Source organism: Pyxicephalus adspersus, chromosome 6 (assembly GCF_032062135.1).
Source record: "Pyxicephalus adspersus chromosome 6, UCB_Pads_2.0, whole genome shotgun sequence".
In the NCBI taxonomy this organism is placed as follows: Eukaryota; Metazoa; Chordata; class Amphibia; order Anura; family Pyxicephalidae; genus Pyxicephalus; species Pyxicephalus adspersus.
This window is the reverse complement of record NC_092863.1, coordinates 50,905,614-50,919,648: the sequence shown is the minus strand read 5'-3', so window position 1 is coordinate 50,919,648 and position 14,035 is coordinate 50,905,614. Positions and strand designations below refer to the sequence as shown.

At 35.2% G+C, this 14,035-nt stretch overlaps 1 protein-coding gene across 20 annotated transcripts in view; it reads right to left on the bottom strand.

Moving 5' to 3' along the window:
* The window catches only part of RIMBP2 (RIMS binding protein 2), a 216,113-nt gene that overhangs the window by 97,549 nt on the left and 104,529 nt on the right, over window positions 1-14,035 (bottom strand). The gene's annotated exons all lie outside the window — the stretch shown is intronic.

Here is a 14,035-nt window from a genome sequence, read left to right as displayed (position 1 = left end):
AATTTGCATAGCGAGTTCCTTTTCACTAACAAACTCATTCTTACCCAGATACAGCCTCTACTACAACCAAATCCCTCTATATATCACTAATTCCATCACTGCATTTTCTTGCTCCGATTTGTTCACATAAGCACGTAAGTAACAAATATATCATATTTTGTTTTTGAACTATGAGTTTCCTATGAGCCCTACTTTAAATATATCTGATCATTTATATGTACCCCATTCAATTATTATGCATGATGTCAAGGTTATGATTATGTTGTTAAATTAGTCTGTTTTTTCTACAATTTGACCTCTGGCCTTAATATTTATTCATTATTGATGTTCTTCCTGTATTACTCTTATGTATACATACACACCGTTAAGCTTGTATAATATCATATCCCTCGCCTATTCGTGGCGAAACGCGTCAGGTCCAAAACAGCTTAAGCACGGTTTTTCCCCTTTCTTTTTGCTAAAATGTTTTGTTTGACTGCTAGGAGCACATATGTATAGTACCTAAGCAACCCATATCCTGTGTAATGTTTAACAGGAATGGGTTTTGGACTGCATGTATACTTTTTCACGATATGTACTTCAATACACAAGCTACTTTTTAAACCAAGTTGTGAGACACAAACCTCTTTTCGTTTCTCTTTGAATTAATATTTGTATATTTTAAGAGGTGGCTCAACCGTACTGATACACCAGTAAGGGGAACAACCATTTCCTGCCACTTAGTGAAAGCACACAGAAAAGTGTGTTCTGTAGCCTACAAGAAAGCTGTGAGAAATGCTAACTGGACCTAGCATTGCCCAGGAAATTATTGAATCACAAGATTTAAAGAAGACATGCATTTTTTAAATTTATTGAACATACATTTTAAATTCCTTCAACTGTTTATGCAACAGACCCAATATGAGGAGTTCATGATATTTAAATGTGATTTGAGTCTGTTTTCTGTTCTCTGTTCAGTTTAGTCCCAACCATATGTTGGATGCTTAAACTAGAGTAGTCTGCTACCTCCCCTGACCTTAGGTGTAACCTGACAACACTCACAATTTGGTACTCTATCTGGTTTTGTCTGAATTGTAATCAGTCACCAGCCAAGAAACCTGAAAGGCTTCTTTCTAGTAGTCTTTGACAAAGTCCCATCCTTCCAGTTAGGGTAGGGAAGGGGGGTGTCTCCTAAAGACTAGGCACTTCTAGAGTTTGCACCTTGGAAAGAACAAGAGCCTTCCACCACCTGCTACAGATAGGGGATCTACTCTGTAGGTGACACTGTCCATTGTTTCTTCACAGATGAAGAATTACTAAGAAGAAGATATGTTTTTTTGCATGTAATATGAATGTTTTTTTATTCAAATGTTCTCCATGGTCACCGCCGGACAGCATGTTGTTTCTGTGAAAAGGACTTTAAATAATGTCCTTGTACATAATATCAATTGGCATATTGTGTCTCCAAAGAAGTTTAATTAAAAAGTACAATGTGCAGGTCTAAAGCTTCATCATCTCAGTGTACAAGTCACTATGTAACTCTTTAAACCTTGCACAAATTAGGATTTTTTTTTCAGAGTAGATCTGCATCTGGCAGAAATGAAAGTTAAAAATGCATATGAAATGAATATGTTACAATGCATATGAAAAATCCTATGCTATCTCACTTATTAAAACAAGGCACACATCTAATTGATAATATGCACTGAGAAGTTTATAGGTACTGTTTACCTTGCATGCTTGCAGGATTTGGGATTAACAGGTATTCAATTGACAGGAGTTCTTTAGTAACATGCAGAGAAAATTCTGTGGTTACAGCAAATTTACTGGATTTGTGTTTCAGGTGATATTCTTCATTTTACAACCAGCATGCATTGCCAAGTGTAGATTGGTTGTTGGCTAGTGTAACTCATTAAATCACAGCTCTCTCCAGCGCTGCTGAGTGGACATCTGCCCAATTCAGTTTGTAGTCAGCCTATCAATTTGCTACATGCAGAGCTGCAAATTGCCCTGTAAGAGCCGTGTGTTCTCTGTCCTCTTACTATCACAGAGAACACTATTAATATAATGGAACATTTAGCATGCCTATAACAAATGTTACATGGCGTGTTTAAAAAAGAGAAAATGTTCCTGAAATAAAAGCAAATCACATTTATCCTGGCCACTCTATGAAAGTATATTTTTAAATATAACACAGCTTTCATTATCTTCCTTTTACTATATGCAATGTATCCCATCAGAATATGCAAATGCATTTACAACTAATACTTATCACAATGATGTCAAATAACATATATTATATATATATATATATATTTATATATATATATATATATATATATATATATATATAAATATATATATATATAAATATTACATTTTTACTTTATTATTATTACCAAGCATTACTTTGTTACCTGGTGATGCTAGATAATGCCAGAATCGTTTTCAGACTCTCGATGTATGCAACATTTCTCTTTTGCTGGTACAGCTACTTTTTATATTTTTTTTTAATTCAGTTTTGCAACTCAAATCACATTCTGACTTTGCAATGTGCCATAACATTACTGTGGGCACAGCTGTGTATAGAGAATGCAACTGTTTTACTAAGCCTTTAAGGTCAATGGAACACATTCTATAGAATCACTGACTGTATGTGCACAATGTTTTAGCAAAAAAGATTAGGCAAATCAAATGAAGTGTTATGGCTTAGTAACATACTACACTCTGTCAACAGGACAGAATTGAAAAAGCAAAGGCAAGCGGCACATTCCAAAAGCTTACAATGAACAACCTTAAAAACCAGAGACAGCATAACTGTGAAAACATATTTTGCAACAGCTTGTTGAAAGGTGTACAGTTTGATAAAGCAAACATGTGCCCAGATCATAAACACTAAGGTATTTAAATATTTTACAAAAGCAGTAAAAGCCCTAATAAATCTCTGTACATATAAGCACTGTTAGGAAATAAATGTTTAAAATTTACAACACGGGCACTGTGTTATTCTAAAACAGAATTTTGTCTGAAAGCCCTCTCTTCTAATGTACAAATACAGCAGGAGTTTCAATGCTGTTAGAAACCTGAAACCTGACACTGAAGTCTTTTCTTATTGTTTGCTTGGCTTGTTTAAAACTTTCTAGTTTATAGTTCCTAAATAGTTTAAAGTGTATGTAAAGCCAAATATTTTTTTTTAGCTGTGGATAAAATAGTGAAGGGTTAAGTCCTTTAATGGATATATTTGCTCTTGTTTCATTTTTTTGACATGAAGTAAGAGGAAATCTCCCTAGTGGGCTACAGACAGCAGAAAATAACCAAAAAGAGGTTCAATCCCTCCCTGCTCTTCAGAAAAACAAAAAACTATTCCCTCATCAAATTTTTGAGCTTTAGCAAAGGCATTTCCATCTAACAGACATTTTAAAAAAATATATGTATCACTTAGATATGCAAACATATGTTAAAAACGTTATAAATAACATTGCTGTGATATGCTATTCTATGTTGGATCTCTTTAAAAATGCTTCAAGTACAGAAGAATACCTGTTAACCTGTCAGCAACCAAAATAACTTCTTGATTAGGCTATCTGCACTGACATCCCAACTTCTGTTGTAGGCAATGTCAGACAGACTACAGAATTTCACCTATTCATCCCCACACCCCTCTAACCCCTGTATGTTCCACTTCAAAGGCATTAATTGATCTCTTTTTACATCAATACAATGGGCCTGATTTATTAATGTTCCCCAAGCCTGGAGAGGATACACTTTCATCAGTGAAACTGGGTGATCCTGCAAACCTGGAATGGATTTCCTAAAATGTATTTGCTATTTGCTAGCAAATGATTTTAATCCTGGACAAGATCTGTTCCAGGTTTGCTGGATCACCCAGCCCAGTGTTTCTGTTTTTACTCCCAATAGTCTGCTCATCTACATTATGTAGGGAAATGACCCTTGGGAGATGTGGTTGCAGTAGATGTGCCTACAACAACAGCACCTGAGCTTCCAGCAGTTTCCCCTGAAATACCTTTACCTTTAGGCATGGTGATGTCAAACAGAGTAATCAAAACTGTTTTCCACTTTACATTTACCCCATCTTTTTTTCAATATACTGAGGTATTACATGGTGCTAATAGGCTGCTGAGGTATGTTCGAGGTTACTTGGGAGAGGTTACTCAAAATCGTGTTTGAAAAAAGCATTCAACAGAGCCAAAGATACAGAAAGGATTTGGATTTACTATATAAAATCCCAAATAAACCATTAAAGGAACCAATCATACATACAACGCCAATCATCAGCAAATCTATAAAATGTTAAATGAATTTTGGTTTCTTTTCACAAGTGATCCTCAAATTTCCAAGTTTGTGGGGGACCAACCAGAGATCTAGATCTATCAGAGATCAGTTGACATCCAGTCAATATAAAGGATCTAATAGGAAAGATTTGTGTACAAATGTAGGCACGTTTAAATGTAGAAATTGCCCACAATTTGGGAGTACCCAATGAATATACTACTAAACAAAGTCCCCTTTTCCTCTGCACATTTTCTAAATTGTAGAACAAAAGCAGGTATTAATATGGTTCTATGTACATGTGGTGCATTATATGTGGTCAAAAGGAAACATCCATTTCCAATGCTTATCTGTGAACATATGTATAGCATTATAAATGGCGTGATCTAAAGTCCGATGACTAGGCATGTGTGCTTATACCACAAATTTCAGTTGGAAAAAAAATAATTTTTCACTTTAGATAGAGTACAAGATAGCCCAAGAGTAGGAGACATTGATCACATTCTGTTACAAAAAGAAGCCATGAGGATCTATATGCTTATACAATATATCCACCTGGTTTAAATGATATTATGAGCTTTAAAACATTTTTGTAAAATAAATCCAAATCATATTTGGATATATATATATATTTTTAAATTGTTATTTCTATTTAACTTGTTATACACAAGCTAATATTTGTATGTGTTGTTACATATACTTACCAAGCTATATTAGTAATTGTTTTTATGTAGTGTGGCATATGCATCACTTTGTAGCATTTATTTTTCTATGTATGATTGTTTATGCATATCCATCTACATAGGACACTTTTTGTTGAATAATGCCATTTGCAATATATTCATGTAAATAAGTTGTTTCTTGCTATGTAATTATTTGATATTTGAACTGTGTCTTCCATCAATGGACGTCCAGGCGGGACTTGGGATTTTCTCAAGTGTCGTCCTCCTCTGCATTTAGTATTGAATGCAGACATGGTTCGGATAATTGCCAAGCCCCAATATTATGTTGGGCCTCAGCTTGGGGCGCATCGTCAGGGAACGCAGCCCGAGTCACAGCTAGTCCCGCCCAGGACATGCCCAGTGGAAGTGACATCAATCAAAATCAATACAAGCCTACACTCACATGGACAGTCCCAAAGTTTCCATTGGTCCTAGATTGTGACAGATAAACATGTGGAGGAAGGTATGGAAGCAATGTCTTGGTTTGGTGAACTTGTAGACTGTTCATGTGACACAGACTGTGGGTTAATAGCATGCTCACATTCAAACCTTAGCACAGCATTTGTTGGTATTTTTAACATCTGTGATCATTATTTTTAAATAGTGAGCAACATTTAAAATCATGTTGAATATTAAATTTGATTCCTATGTGTTAGCATATCATATCATAACTTACACTATATATTCTTGTTGCTAGATTTTGAGTACTGTAGTGAGAAAAACTTTGGAATGTATGAATACTTCAGTCATTAGATATATTGTTTTTTGATGATGGAATAAAGTACAATTGTTTCTATACATACATATATGTGTTCTAAGAATTATCTGTACCTGAGGAATCCCTTTTAATTTGATTTTATTCTTTGACTATTGAATGGTGCAATTCTAAGGTTGTCCTCTCTTACTTAAAGAGGAAGTACAGGTAAATGTCTCATAATCAAGCAGGTCAATTCTGCAGAAAGAGACAGCATACCCTGCCTGCAAATCCCATCAGTATTGCCTAACTGGTAAAGGAGGTACCCAAGTTGGCCATTTTGCTGCCTATATGACAGAGCAGATAGGTAGCCGAACAGCAAATAAAAAGTACACAGTTAATAGTCCACTTACTTTTTGCTTTAGTTGACAACCATTACTTGAAAATGTAGATGGCATTCCCTGGCATTCATCTGTCATGAACCATTAGATATATGTATGGCTCCTATATAAATACTAAAGCGAAATGTTACTGCACATGTGACAACACAACAAGAAGTATTGTGTTGGCACAGTTGGCACAGTATCCATAGAGAAAAAAAGCAGCCAGGTCTATTTTAGTGCTCAAGTGTTCAGAAGGATTGCCAGGGATGCAACATGGCATTTATTTTTACCTAATGGCACATTCCAGAAAGGAAGTGGCATTTACATTTCTCAAGTACGGTCATTCTTCAAGGTAGCCTATTGATAAATGAGCTGCTGAACACACCATAATGCATCAGGAAAGATTCATGTACCATGAGATTCTGAGAGTGCACAATGATACAACTTCGTAAACCCCTCTTTCCCCAAAGTGTGTTAAGGTGGTACTGGTACTACATTACAGGCAAGTAAAATTGCTGCACATTGTGGTTAAACAAGCAGAAATAATGTGAATTGGCCCTTAGGGTTTACATACTAGGGTTAAAACATCTACTAAAATAAACACAATGCTTAAATTACAATTTTTTCAAGACCCTTATAATATATATAGTAAATCATAGATATTGGGTTATGTACACAAAGCATTACTTATCAACACAAACAGTTTACAAAAATCACACTTCATCTCTGTCAAAAAAGTAAATAACATTAGTAGAATATATCAGCTAATTTTTTTTCTAAACATGAAAAAGCAAGCTGAAATATCAAACATGCTTCATGCTTTGCACATTTCTTTGCAGCACAAAGCATATTATATATAAATAAATAATATTCAAATTTAGCAATGGAGAATTATTGCTAGCTTAATCCCTGAAGTGAGCTGCGAGGATGTAGAACAGTAAAAGAGGTCATAATAAAAAAGAATAGTTATATTGGGGACGGCTCAATAAGAATCTAGAAAGTGATAAAGACAATGCTGTATATCAATTAAAACACAGCATGCATGGGGTATTTGTCTTCTGCATTCTGATATACAGTACAAAGCCCATCTGCTCTGCCCTAGAGCTCCATGTGGCACCCCTTTACCTCGGAATATATAAGCTGCATCCTTTTAGCAGGCCAAGCAAGGCAGAGCGAATGACTTGCAGTGCTACCACCCCGAATTCTCTCTAAGCAGAAGCCGATGAAGCTGGAAATAAAAGTACACTGTAGGAGGATGATTTTTGCGTAATGTAATGTAATGTGACAATACTGTCTGTGTAAAAAAGTTCTGAGTTGCCTGGAGTAAGGCATCTGTTTATATCTGAATTATTCAGCCCAAAAGGATCTGGGTCATTTTTATATTTCAACGACACCTTGTATTCACCTTTAGAAAGAACATTTCAACATTCCAACAATTAACCTTCACTTTGGATTGAATAAAAAAATATGTAATATAAATGTAAAAAATTCTTATTGTATATGGAGATTAAAATAGACCATCATATAGTGTACTGTAGTGAAAGCTTTGATCCAATATCCTGGTCTACTGCAAAATAGCGAATACTATTAATAATATACCTTATAACCATTTTCTTAGTTTTTGTTTTTCCAGACCACCCAAGGTGGTAAGCTACTAATTATCTAATGGATCATTGTACCAGGCCAAGTAATTTTAAATAATAGCGGTTTAGAAAAAAAGTTTTGGATAAAAAATAGCACAAAAATGATTATGAAAGAAGAACTCATCCCTTACACATAAAGTGAACTATATTTTTAAATACGCACAAAAAATAAATTGTTGAAATGTAGGCATTTGACTATATGGGCAACAAAGCATCACTGTTATGCTAACCCTTTTTCTTTAACATTCTCAATGTCATAAACATAGTTTGCTGACTAGGACAATTAGACAACAGTCAGAACTTCCTATACACATAACAATCAAATACAGAAGCATCTCCACAGCCAAGCAACTTTTTGTAACTGAGAGGTCATCCATATTTCCTTACATGAAATTTACTTTTCCTGGATCTGTTAAGCTTATACTAAATAAATCTGTAGATTTCATAAAAAAACAAAGAATTTATTTAGAGATGGTCATTTTTCCTATGGCACACTTATAAACAGTGTTTTCAAATATATGTAATAAAATCACTAGAGAGCATTCTCCCTTGCAAGCAAGCATTTCAGATCAATTTTGCATTTTTGCAAATTTTTGAATTTGTCAAATTGTTATATGCTTGATGTTTTATAAATGTATCCGGCAAATGTTAAATGCTAGCAAAGCATTTCAGCACCAATTTTCAGCGAACAGCTCCCTCATTACTAGACTCACACATGAATAGGTAGATGCATTTGTAGCAAATTAAAATAATTTTCTGATAGGCATTCATGTTACTGACAGTGTCCGATCATTACCTGGATGTGAATGGCATTATTTTCAAATGTGTCTGCTGCATATTTAGCCTATTTTTCAGTTGCTATTGGTTACTGCATGCTTCCGTTCCCTTATTAAAAGTGGATTTATTTCCAACAAACAAATGTATTCACAGAAACACTCCATGCACATTTTCTCTACTACAAAGCAATCCACACCTTACCAATCATCCATTGCCGCCTCTCTCCTGTCTATGTCTCTGTGTAGCGAACAAGGGTAATCCCACAATGGTGCTTCATAGATACAATTCTATGAGCATCGTCGTTAAACAAAAAAGATCCTCACACATGCTGCATCTCTACTATGTAGAATATTTTACTTGTTGGCATGAAACTAGGTCAGCTGCTCAGAGAGAATTTTTTTTTCTTTTGCCACGCTGGGAAAAACCATGTAAAATGCCCAGAGAGACAATATCTGCTCAAATCCCTGTGACAGCAAGGTTTTATTTAGAAACATTTGAATTTCAAATAAGCCCTGTCTACTATTAGATCCTAACACTGCTATTTCTGTAAAAACAAAAACACCAACTTATAAGAAAGAACAGAGACTTCTTATGTGTTTGGAAATATTAATAGAAACAGAGGTCTGTCATACTGTAGCTGAAATGAATACTAGCACAGGGTCTTGAACTGACTTGCGATGCTCTTTTGACACAAAGTGGTTATCTGTCTCTGCTGTTTATTTGCCTGGCGGCATTAAAGTTTCAAGTAAAGGTCCTCCTGGAAACGTCTGCAGTTCACCGATTAGAGGAATGCATTATTTTAGTGTAAAAGTACTAATGCTTCTTTCCAGTTATGCTCTCATATTTACATGCTAATCCCTATATGTGGTTGTCAGAAGCACTCAAATTTTTATCCTGTTTAAGACAAATTACCTGACTGTTCTCTGAATTAATTATTTCCTGAAATATGTCTCCATACAAACATCCCCATTCTAAATGTCACACTATCAATTTAAATATAATAACTGCTTTAAAAGTCATGTTCATATCTATAATTATCATTAGATATCTGCTGTTTTTATATTACCCACTAAGGATCTGGCTCCTGCTTTGCAGTGCTGCACAATGTTTTTCTTTACTGCTTCTTCCCAGCAACAGCCTAAGAGAAAATAATTTACTAAAGGAGTAGATTGCATTCACTTTGCACTTAGTTGAGTGAATAAAGTGATGCTAAATGAAAATTCAATTTGCAAAGCATATGCAATATTATAATGCACAAAAAAGTATTTTTGTTAGCATGTGATTGGATGAAATCAGCACTACTTTAGTTCAAATACTAAAATGCAAATGTTACAAATCATTTCATGGTATAGGAATATTTAACATGTATTTAAAGGCTGGTAATGTTTTAGAAAATAGAAGCAATGATAAATGTAATACTAATAAAGATGTATATATTTATTGTGGTGTAGTGAGAAGTGTAAGGCCCTGTTTAGATGGTATTTGGCAGTATTTTCCTCCATTTCATCTGGGAAGGAAGTTAAAGGGCCCAGATAATGCTGCAGGTAATAGTTATGTGTCAGACTTATGGCTCTTTATTTGAGATCTAGGTGTCTTGGAAGGAATGAGTTGACCAAAAACTTCCTTATCCCAGGCCAGGAACTGGAGGTGGCTCTGGAGCATGTGGCTGATAATAATAAAAAGGAGTTAGAGTTCAAATAAGAGTCAAAGCTGTAAACCAGGTGTGGCTGAGCTCCTAGGGCTGAATAAGGCTTGTAAACTCGAAGGCTGTGCAAAGCCTGAATGATGAGGGACCACCAGTACAGACGCCCTAGGTCAGGACATGGAGGCTTTAGAAGTGATCTGACAGCCAAGGGGAGTTCCAAATCTCCCCTTGGCTGTCAGAAGATGCAGCTTTAGAGGTAGGTACAGAACAGGTTTAGGATGATAATATGTTATGTATCTATATGACAATAGGAGAATTTGGTCTAAAATACAGAAGAAAAAAAGCTTGCCTTACACATAACAGCAGCAGCTCAATCTCAATTTCCCAGGTATTTTTAAAAACCACTAACAGGTGATATTTGCTCCTGGAAGATGTGTAGTAGAGGGTCATATGATGGTGGATTTAGGCCAGAAAAAAAAAGATTTAGTGAGGGTTAAAAAATAAGACACGGATGGGAGCAGGGTAGATAAGAGTCTTGACCTCTACCAGTTATTTTTTGCCAGACAAACATTAGCTGTGCATTATTTCATAAATGTTAGGTATTTCAGTTCCCAGAATAATGACTTGCCATCAGGTTTGAAATTTAGCATCTGCAAAAGTGCAGTTTTTAATTGGGAGAATAGAGTTAGTACAGGTCTGCTTGTTGTTAAAGCTTGGCAGCAATTTCATAAAGTATGACGAGTCTGTACAGCATCATTATGCCGCAGTCACAAGTATTCAGCCATTCTGCCTGCAAACTATTTATGTGGAAAAAAACCTATCTATCTAGTTATGTTCAGTTAAATTTTTCCTTCTTTTCCATGGTCCGAGGGGTATTGAACTGATGATGTCACTGAGCTTTCTCAGCAATGCAAGAATATTGCATACAGGTTACAATGGGCCTGATTTATTAAAGCTCTCCAAGACTGAAGAGGATACACTTCCATCAGTGAAGCTGGGTGATCCAACAAACATGGAATAGATCTGGTCCAGGACTGAAAACATTTACTAATAGCAACTATCAAATAGCAAATGACTTTTAGGAAAGGTTCAGGTTTGCTGGATCACCCAGCTTCACTGATGAAGGTATATCCTCCCCAGTATTGGAGAGTTTTAATAAATCAGGCCCAATGTTTTTTCTTTACAATATACTAGCTGTAGGGTGTACATTTGGTGTTTGAATATTGGGAACATTAGAGTAGAACTGCCAAAATTAACTGCAGTTTTCATCCTGAAGTAAAGGACCTCATTGTCCCATAAAAGCTGTCCACTTTCCTGTAAATAGGTGACAAGAGGAAAACCCGGTAGTTAAATTTTTAGTGTTTATTTCCACTGTTGTAACTTATGACTTATTATGTTGTAACAAAACTGTATAGCATTGTCCCTTACACATCACATAACATGCCCACCACAACCTATCCAAGTGCTTTGAATATTGCTTTTCAGTTATATAGATGTGGTGACTATCTTTATTAGCTAGTCTGGAGCCCCACTTTATTATAAAATATTATCAGCAATAGCATATCAGAGTCCAGAAGCAGTATGTATAAAGAAAGCAGATGTCCAGGGTAATCAATCTTAACTTCAAAAGCCAAAGGTTTCTATTCATATGCCAAAACTAAGATCACAAAACTGACTCTATATCAAGTCATATTCTTTGGTGGTAAAATATGTTCCCTTGTATGTATGTAGCTCAGCTGTGTAATTAACTGCTTGCCTGTAGTTTAGCTTCGACTAACATTATAGATATATTTACTGATTCATGTGTATATCATAGGAGTGACCTTTGTTCTGCTCATGACATTAGTTAAAGCAGACCTATCATCACAATTTTTACTTTATATAAAAGGATAGATAACCCATTTTATATCAAGCAAAAATTTGTTCACTTGATTTTTTCTAAGTACTCTTCTTTTTAAAGATGGTAAAGACTTAAATGGGAAGCCCAAAACTTCTTGGGATACCTACATCACGGGGTCTTTTCTCACAATGAAAAAAGTTCTGATCTCATACATGCACACTCTTCTTTTTCATTTACAGGACGATACGTCACCCAATCTCCCATCTGTGCAGGGCAAGAAAGTTCCACTTTAAAGCAACCTTATCAGAAAAAATTGAAATAAATAATAAAAAAAGCTCTGACTAATGCCCCTATCTCCTTATTGCCTTAGCTTTTTGATATTGTAAATTGTTTGCCTGTTAAATTTTTACAGGACAAATATAAAAGTATGTAAAAATGAAAGAATACTTTTTTTCAAATCTGTAAATCCTTCTTTTCGCTGGTTTGTATCAGTAACATATTTTTAGTATAATTTTTAATTAGACAAATAAAATAAAAAATGCAGTCTTTAGTTACATTACCACTACATTTTAAAACTATTAATGGGTAGAGAAACAGATATGTGGTAATAACAAACCAGTCCACCTTTTCACAAAGTTTGTAAATAATTACAGGGGCAAAACTGCTTCTCTCTGGCTTAAAATGGGGCTTCTGATATATATTTATGCTGTCTTTCTGCAGTTCAGAACTGCACATCAGATTTATTTTGGGACCCATGGTATTTTGTCCTTAATTCACTTCTAAAATGCGTTACATATTATGTTAGCAAAGCTTTAAAACAGAATTCAAGGATCAAATATCCCTTCTGTTCTAAGAGATTTGCCACACAATTGAAACTTTTTGGAACGTAATGTTTTTTTCCCCAAAATACTGTACCAACTTTATTGGTTACTTACCTTCCTGTGGAGCGTGCATCAATTAAAGTGGTTATGTAGAAGGGCAGGAGATAAGGTCCTAATTGCTAAGTAAACAAACTAGGAAAACTCTTGGTGACAGATAAACTTACCTGTAACTTGTACAGCTCTACCTCTGAACAGAATGTCCTAACCATGCACAGTAACTACTGATAGTTCTAATGAATTATGTAAAAAGTTTTTATGCATGTTAAACCTTAACATGCTGCATTGTTCAGTTTTTTCAACATACGTAAACACATTTATGAATGTAAAGTATATGATTATATTAGTAATAATCTGATGAACAATAACATACTGCCAATGCTGTGCAAGCAACAAATAGACATCTGTAGAATATATAAATTCCTTACTGCAAGTTTAACACCAGCTATTTAACTGCAGATGTAACTGAAAATGGAAACACTTATTCTCGTGTTCTATTTCCACTGCAGCTTTGAAGAGGGGGATCTAGTGGTATTCAAGAGAAAATTGCAAGAGCAGCAAATAAGTGTATGTATTAATTTTACACCCATTATGAAGATCTTTTCCTGAATACAGCAGGGCTAATTACAGCTTCCAAGCTCTGAGTCCTCTTTTGGGCTATGAAATGCAATTATTTTGGTGTTATATATAATAGCTATATAATTATATTGCTGGCATTGTTACAGCTTACAATTTAAAAAAGAAATGTATAGAAGAATCACAGTGTACGGAGTTTCAGACTACATTCTTTTATATTGAGAGAATGGAGACTGCGGATCAACATGTTTTTTATCACTAAGAAGAATGCAAACAGTACAAAAAAGATGATACACCGAAAACTGAACCCCGATGATAAAGACTGAAAGTCCCAAATCCCAGGAGTTTTGGGGCTGTTCCTTCTGTGCATGCCTGAGATTGGACATGTGCAGAAAAACTTTTCAGTCATTGAAAAAACAGGTGCTGATTTCACTGCGCATGTGTGAGATCAGTACCTTTCTTTTTTCAATGACTGAAAATGCCCTTCTGCGCTTGTCAGATTTCAGGCATCCACAAAAGAAGCACCAAAAGCAAATACAGCAGCATATATCATCTGATATCGTGCCTGCGCAGTGCGGGATCATTTGACATAGGCAGAAAACACAAAA